This window comes from Triticum urartu, unplaced genomic scaffold (genome assembly GCF_056163025.1).
Source record: "Triticum urartu cultivar PI428250 unplaced genomic scaffold, HENAU_Tu73 scaffold1209, whole genome shotgun sequence".
In the NCBI taxonomy this organism is placed as follows: domain Eukaryota; kingdom Viridiplantae; phylum Streptophyta; class Magnoliopsida; order Poales; family Poaceae; genus Triticum; species Triticum urartu.
Window position 1 is genome coordinate 12,501 of NW_028259675.1, and position 9,509 is coordinate 22,009.

Here is a 9,509-nt window from a genome sequence, read left to right on the forward strand (position 1 = left end):
ATCGGTCAGTTGAATATTCGGGAGCAGTAATTTAATCGTTCAAATTTTTTTCTTGTTTTATTATTTTTTTAGTAGTCTTATAGTAGTCTTAGATTTTTCATTTTGATGAGCCTCGCTTTGAGGAATTCATGGAATAATCCATTTTCATGGAATAATGAATTAAGGAAGAAAGGATATGAGTCTACCGCTTACAAGAAAAGATCTCATGATAGTCAATATGGGCCCTCAACACCCATCAATGCATGGTGTTCTTCGACTGATCGTTACTCTCGATGGTGAGGATGTTATTGATTGTGAACCCATATTAGGGTATTTACACAGAGGAATGGAAAAAATCGCGGAAAACCGAACTATTATACAATACTTACCTTATGTAACAAGGATATAGAGAGATTGTAGAAAGGGGATAGGATAGTTATTTTTGCAAGAGACTTGTTGTAAATTCCTTAACTTAAGAAAGAAAAAAGAATAAAAACACAGATACATAACATAAAAAAAAGAATAAATAAGACGAGATTCGACCTCCCCCTACATATTTAATTTCCTCTCCTATACAAAAACTAGCAAGACCCACTCCATTGGTAATTCCATCAATAACACCCTTATCAAAAAACTCCGTGAGTTCGGTTAACCCTCTTATACCGAGGGTAAAGACCCTAGTATAGAAAATATCTATATAACCACGATTATATGACCAACTGTATATATTTTTTTTTACTTGATCTAAAAATTCTTTTTTAGGATTTCCTTTGTAAAAAGAGTTTATTAAATCCAAATTCTGAAAAAAAGAATAAGCGGATCCATAGAAGATATATGCTATGAATAAACCAAAGATAGCTAGACTTACAGAAGAAATTGCATTAGTAATAAATTCATATGAATTTACAAAAGAATTAGAACTTTCCTGGGTAAAGTTTATTGAGGGAGTTAACCACTTTGATAATATGGTTAACTCTGCTATTCCATTACCAATTCCTCCATTATCAAAAGAGATTCCTATGAATCCAATGAACAAAGTGAAAAGTAGTAATATAAGAAGAGGAAATAACATAGTATTTCCCGTTTCATGCGGATAGGCAAAAGTTTTTTTAGCCCCAAAAGACGTAGTAAAGGATCCTATCCTATTTCTTGTATTACCTTGAATTTTTGGTATATTTTGTGAAAAAAAAGAAACTCCACTCTTCGTTGTTGATAAAACGAAATCCCTATTCACTCCTTTGGGTATCCTTTTTCCCCATAAGGATATTGAATACAGGAACTCTCTTTAGTGCTACTGTAATTTTGAAAATGAACACGCAAATACCCATCAAATGTAAGTAAATATATCCGAAACATATAAAAGGCAGTTAATCCTGCAGTAAAGGAGGCTATTATTCCAAAAAAGGGCGAATACAACCAACTATTACTAAGGATTTCATCTTTGGACCAGAAGCAAGCAAGAGGTGGAATACCACAAAGAGAAAGTGTACCCCATAAAAAAGTAGTTCTTGTGATTGGAATGTATTTTCTTAAACCGCCCATAAGAACCATATTTTGACTTTTATCTGGTGAATATCCAACAAGAGGTTCCATTGAATGAATAACGGATCCGGATCCCAAGAACAATAAAGCTTTTGAATAAGCATGAGTGATCAAATGGAATAAAGCAGCTTGATAAGAACCTATACCTAGAGCTAACATCATATAACCCAATTGAGACATTGTAGAATAGGCTAAGCTTCTTTTAATATCTCTCTGAGCAAGAGCTAAAGTAGCTCCTAAGAATAGTGTTATTGTACCTACTAAAGAAATAAAACTCATTATCAAAGGTACAAGATATGAAAAGAGGAAGAAGTCGAGCTAGAAGAAAAATTCCCGCAGCAACCATAGTTGCTGCGTGTATAAGAGCCGAAATAGGAGTGGGCCCTTCCATAGCATCGGGTAACCATACGTGAAGAGGGAATTGTGCGGATTTCGCAACTGCACCAAGGAATAATAAAAAAGCACACAAAGTAGTAAGTAAAGAGTTAATTCCATTATTAGGAATCCAGTTATTAGCTATTTTGAACAAATCCCTAAACTCTAAACTACCTGTTATCCAAAAAAAACCTAAAATTCCTAATAATAGACCAAAATCCCCTACACGATTAGTTACAAAAGCTTTTTGACAAGCACTCGCTGCGATTGGTCGTGTAAACCAAAAGCCTATCAATAAATAAGAACACATTCCCACGAGTTCCCAAAAAAAATAAATTTGTATCAAATTGGAGCTAGTAACCAATCCCAACATGGAAGTATTGAAAAAACTTATATAAACAAAAAATCTCAAATATCCTTCATCGTGAGACATATAACCATCACTATAAATAAGAACCAGGATTCCTACAGTAGTAATTAGTATTAACATAATAGAAGTAAGTGGGTCAATCAAGTATCCAAATTCTAAAGAAAAATCATTATTGACGGTCCAAGACCATAGATATTGATAGATCGAACTTCCATTTATTTGTTGAATAGACAGTTGAACTGAGAATACCATAGCTATACTTAAGAGTAAAACACTAGGAAAAGCCCATATGCGACGAAGATTTTTTGTTGCTGTCGGAATAAGAATAAGGCCAAATCCCATTGACATAATAACTGGAAGTGGGAGAAGAGGGATTACCCATGCATATTGATATGTATGTTCCATAAGAAAAGAAATTGCAATTTTTACTTCAATTTTTACTTCAATTTTTCTATAAAATTGTTTCCGATTCACCAAACCAATTCTTATCTCTTTCTGAAAGAATAAATAAAAAGAATAAGAAAAAATACTGAAATTCTTAATTTTTCCAAAATTTATCTCATTGAAATAATTAAAAATTAAGAATGGGTTTAGTTGGTTAAATTAAAAAAGTTAATAAAATAACTAGGTAACGAAGTTATTTTATTAACTAAATAAAGATATTTATAAAAATAAAAAAAAAAAAGTGGAATCATTTTACTTTCTATTCATAATTCATTTTTATATTTCTTTAAAACAAAGATGAAACAGCTCTCTTGTTCCATAATTAACTGATTGAGTGAATTCCAATGAAAACCTATGTTTATAAGAAATTATCGAATAGTCCTTACTTCATATAGAACTAAAATTCTAATGACTATAAATTACCTAAGTTTTAGAATGTCTTGTTTAAGAGACTCAGTATTTTTTGTTTTGATTGGAATTCCTTTCCTTTATGGAATACCATTCTGAACTTAATTAACTATTTTCATTTTCCCTTCTTTTTATCCCCCCGTCTTATCTTATATGGGGGATAGGCTTCCATACCATATATCTATATATGGAGTATACTTGATATATAAATAGATATAAATAGATTTAAATGAGAAACCCTTCTATATATTCTATATTATTAAAAAAAAAGTATAAAATATATAAAGAAAAAATGTTAAAAAATTCTTGTTGTCTTATCCGCATTAGACAAAATGAAGTAAAAAATAATTCAAAATTTAAGTATCTTTCAGTATCTAAGTATAAATACTAATAAAAAGAAGAAAGAAGGATTGATTTGCAGCAATAGATGTCTTTCACATACAACTAGAAAAAAGTAATTTCCTTTTTGAATGGCAGTTCCAAAAAAACGTACTTCAATGTCAAAAAAGCGTATTCGTAAAAATATTTGGAAGAAAAAGACTTATTTTTCCATAGTACAATCTTATTCTTTAGTAAAATCAAGATCATTTTCGAGCGGTAATGAGCATCCAAAACCAAAGGGTTTTTCTGGGCAACAAACAAATAATAAGATTTTGGAATAATATGAATTGACTTATCAAAAAAGAATTCCAATTATTTAATAATTTGGATTCTTCTTTGAATGTACTTTTATGTGTCGAATTACTCGGTACAATATTCTTAGAACAAAAAACCCCTCTTATCTTATATATACAAGAAAAAAAAAGTTTTGTTTGGTATACTGTGTGCTAAGTATTCTTTTCCTATCAATGAACTTTTCATAATTTTCCTAATAGAATCCTCATATTCTATTAGGAAAATTATGAAAAGTGGAGTATTCTTACAATAGGACTTACAACTTCCACCTATCTTCTCCAAAATCATAAGGTTAGTAAATCTTATTAATAAGAGCATAAAGACTTTCATTCTAGAAATTTTTAAAAAATCCAAAAAGCCTTTTCTATTTATCCATTTTATTTTAATTTCATCATTAAATAGAAACCCTTTTGGATTTTTTTCATTGTATTGAAAGAATTTTCAAAATGTAAAGGGGAAATTAATTAGAAAAAATTAGTTCTATAATTGCAAGTTAGAAAAAAGAAGTTCCAACTCTTTCAAGCAGTGTTTGTGTTTCTATTGGGCAAAGCAAGAGTTTATTGTAAAAAAAAAAAATGGAAACGATACTACCAAACGAAGTCTATTTTAATGAAAACTCTAATGTTCCTAAATTTTATGGACTTTCCCAATATCGACGATTCCCAAGATAATAGCTATTATTCTTTTAAGTTACCTATTATTTGAAGTTAGCCGCCATGGTGAAATTGGTAGACACGCTGCTCTTAGGAAGCAGTGCTCAAGCATCTCGGTTCGAATCCGAGTGGCGGCATTCTTGAAAAAGAATACAATAGATTAGAAATCAATTCGAAATTTACAATTTTGTAATGGGACCTTCCCCTTATGCTATTTGCAACTTTAGAACATATACTAACTCATATCTCTTTCTCAACGATTTCAATTGTGATTACGATTCATTTTATAACCTTATTAGTTCGTGAACTTGGAGGATTACGCGATTCGTCAGAAAAAGGAATGATAGTTACTTTTTTCTCTATAACAGGATTCTTAGTTTCTCGTTGGGCTTCCTCGGGACATTTTCCATTAAGTAATTTATATGAGTCATTGATCTTCCTTTCATGGGCCCTGTATATTCTTCATACCATTCCTAAAATACAGAACTCTAAAAATGATTTAAGCACAATAACTACGCCAAGTACTATTTTAACGCAAGGCTTTGCCACATCGGGTCTTTTAACTGAAATGCATCAATCCACGATACTAGTACCTGCTCTACAATCTCAGTGGTTAATGATGCATGTCAGTATGATGTTATTAAGCTATGCAACTCTTTTGTGCGGATCCTTATTATCTGCCGCTATTCTAATCATTAGATTTCGAAATAATTTCCATTTCTTTTCTAAAAAGAAAAAAAATGTTTTAAATAAAACATTTTTCTTTAGTGATATTAAATATTTTTATGCAAAAAGAAGTGCTTTAAAAAGAACCTCTGTCCCTTCATTTCCAAATTATTACAAATATCAATTAACGGAGCGTTTGGATTCTTGGAGTTATCGTGTCATTAGCCTAGGATTTACCCTTTTAACCGTAGGTATTCTTTGTGGAGCAGTATGGGCTAATGAGGCCTGGGGATCCTATTGGAATTGGGATCCTAAGGAAACTTGGGCATTTATTACTTGGACCATATTCGCAATTTATTTACATAGTAGAACAAATCCAAATTGGAAGGGTACGAATTCTGCACTTATAGCTTTGATAGGATTTCTTATAATTTGGATTTGTTATTTTGGTATAAATCTATTAGGAATAGGCTTACATAGTTATGGTTCGTTTACATTAACACCTAAATGATTACATAAAATAAAACCTTCATGAAATGAAGGTTTTTACTTTTATGTTTTATTTGAGAACCCCTTGAACGCCTTATCAAAGGGTTCTCAAAAATTCGAGATAGATCTAATTATACTTTTTTACTTATTTCTGCATTATATACTTTTTTACTTATTTCTGCATTAATAGAGCAGACGAGTAAAAAAAAGCAAACCTATTTAGGATAATAATTGGATAAGAGAGCCTCTACCCTGTCAACGGATAGGGAGAGAACAAAATCTGGATAAATACCAATTCCTATTACTGGTAAAAAGATACAGATTAAAATAAAGAGTTCTCGTGGTCCAGAATCCACAAAATTTGCGTTTGGAACATTAAATAGCTTGTATCCATAGAACATCTGGCGTAACATAGATAATAAATAAATAGGAGTTAATATCATTCCAATTGCCATTACAAAAGTAATTAGTGTTTTTGGCATTAACAGAAATTTTGGACTAGTAATTAGTCCAAAAAATACTACTAATTCTGCGACAAAACCACTCATTCCTGGTAAGGCAAGAGAAGCCATTGAAAAGCTACTAAACATGGTAAAAATTTTAGGCATTGGGATAGATATTCCCCCCAGTTCTTCGAGATAAACAAGACGCATTCTATCAGAAGCGGTTCCTGCCAAGAAAAAAAGTGTAGCACCAATAAATCCATGGGATAATATTTGTAAAATAGCTCCATTGAGTCCAATGTTGGTTATGGAACCAATTCCTATAATTATGAAACCCATGTGAGATACAGAGGAATAAGCTATTCTTTTTTTGAAATTTCGTTGACCAAGAGAAGTTGAAGCTGCATAGATTATTTGGATCGCTCCTATTATTACTAACCAGGGCGAAAATAGATAATGAGCATGAGGTAACAATTCCATGTTGATCCGAATCAATCCATATGCTCCCATCTTTAATAATATTCCCGCTAAAAGCATACATGTACTATAATGTGCTTCCCCATGGGTATCTGGTAACCACGTATGTAGGGGTATAATCGGCAATTTGACAGCATAAGCAATAAGGAAGCCAAAATATAAAAGTATTTCCAAGGTTGCAGGGTATGATTGATTAATTAATCTTTCCAAATCTAATCCTGGTTCGTTGGAACCATATAAGCCCATACCCAGAACTCCGATTAAGAAAAAAATGGAACCGCCTGCAGTATACAAAATAAACTTTGTAGCTGAATATAGACGCCTCTTCCCCCCCCACATGGATAAAAGTAAGTAAACAGGAATTAATTCTAACTCCCACATGATAAAAAAAAGTAAAAGGTCTCGCGAAGAAAATAATCCTATTTGACCACTATACATTGCGAGCATCAGGAAATAGAATAATCGCGAATTCCGTGTAATTGGCCAAGCTGCTAAAGTAGCTAAAGTAGTGATAAATCCTGTCAATAAAATAGATCCTAATGAAAGTCCATCGATTCCCAATCTCCAGTGGAAATCGAAGACATCTATCCATTTATAATCCTCCTTTAATTGGATTAAGGGATCCTCCAGTTGGAAATGATAACAGAACGCATAAGTCATTAGAAGGAATTCTAATAAACAAATAGATATAGTATACCACCTAACGACTTTGTTTCCCTTATGAGGTAAAAAGAAAATTAATGAACCTGCAAATATCGGCAAAACAACAAGTATTGTTAACCAAGGAAAATAACTCATGATAAAGTGATAAAGACAAGATACGTTTTGACCAGAAAAGCCCGTGCTCGATTATTTCGAGCACAGGCTTCTTCGGTAAAGAGGAATCAGACGATTCGAGTGAAGTTTTTTGTAACGTATCAATAAGATAGAGCCATGCTACGTGTTGTTTCAGGCCCTAAATAAACGCGGACACTTAAAAAATCTGTCGGGCAGGCAGATTCACATCTCTTACAACCCACACAATCTTCGGTTCTCGGCGCGGAAGCAATTTGCTTGGCTTTACATCCATCCCAGGGTATCATTTCTAATACATCTGTTGGACAAGCTCGTACACATTGAGTGCATCCTATACATGTATCGTAAATTTTTACGGAATGTGACATTGGATCTATAAATTTTTCTTTTCAACATAAAATTTTTCGATCTGGTAAAAATGAAATTAGTACTATAATGAGTCATATGTATTGTAGACACCAGACGAAGCAATGGTTTATCCAAACTTCAAAAAAAAAAATCTATTTTTTAATCTGTTTGTGAGAAAGCGTGAAGAGAGCCAAGAGACTTTAATTTTGGATTTCAACAATAAATAAGAAATAAGAAAGAATTTTACGAATTGTACAGACGAATTCGAATTAGCCAATAAATTGGCTATCGTCTTTTCAATATAAATTATTGCAATATTCAAATTGCAATATCAATGAATTACAAATACAAAAATTCATTTAAGTGAAAAAGAATACTATGCAATAATCTACTAAAAAAAATGGATATTCTCAAATAATACTAAGAAAATAGTATTGATTTCTATTTATTTTAATATGTGCGCCTTTGTTTAGAGGATTCTATGTCTAATTATTCAAAAGTCTAATTATTCAATAAATTAGATTGATTGATACGAGTGGATTTCCTATTACGATGGATGGAAGAAAGAATGGATAGTCCAATAGCGGCTTCAGCAGCTGCAAGGGCTATAACAAAAATTGCGAAAATATCTCCTTTTAATTGGCGACTATCAAATAGATCAGAAAATGTTACGAGATTTAGATTAATTGAATTCAGTATAAGTTCAAGACATATTAGAGCTCTAACCATGTTTCGGCTTGTGATCAATCCATAGATACCAATCGAAAATAAATAGACACTCAAAAAAAGTACATGCTCAAACATCATTAACTAACTCCTTATCAATCTCGATTCATTTCAATATGAGGGCAAGAATTGAACCGATTCAATTAATTACAATAGAACAATTACACAACAAAAGAAAAAAAAAAAAAAAAAAAAGGAGGTATTTGTTGGCAGTAGATGGATTTTACTAAATCAAAATTGTGATTCTTTAGTTATTTATTTTAGATTTGCAATTCTTATAATTTGTACTTTTTCTAAGTTTTCTTATTGCCGAGCCATAGTAATTGCACCTATTAAAGAAACTAGAAGAATTATGGAAATGAGTTCAAACGGAAGATAAAAATCGGTTGCTAAATGAATTCCAATTTGTTGAACATTATTTATGAGACCCTGTTCTACTATTTGGTTTGATCTTGTAGTCCAAAGAATTCCATACCACGACGTATCTGGGATAGTAGTCATTAGTGAAAAAACAATAGTTATACAAACGAGTGAAGTGAACCCATCTCCAATAGTCCAATAATTCTTATCTTTAGACCATTCTGAGCCATTTACGAACATTACAGCGAATATGATCAAGACATTTATGGCTCCCACATAAATAAGAAGTTGTGCGACAGCTACAAAGTAGGAATTTAATAAAAAATAGAATAAGGATATACAAACAAGAACTAATCCCAGCGAAAAGGCAGAATAAATGGGGTTGGTAAGTAATACTACTCCTAGACCCCCTAGTAGAAGAACAAATCCCCCAAATAGCATAAGAATCTCATGTATTGGTCCAGGTAAATCCATTATGGATAAAAAGAAATTAATAGTATAAAATTTTTCATGAACTGACTAAAACTAAAGGATTCAAGGAAGGAAAAAAGGATTAGGGTATTTTTTTGTGTATAAACTTATAGTTATAAATTATATTATATCACGAAAATCTAGTCTGATTTAAAATAAGAAATAATTTCCAATAAGCAGTAGTTTTTCGTTTTTCTTTATAGTTTAATTTTAAAGTTTAATAAAGAATTATTAGATTTTTATAACAGAAAGACAAAATCAAAGTTTAGTAATCAGTAATCGTTCTTG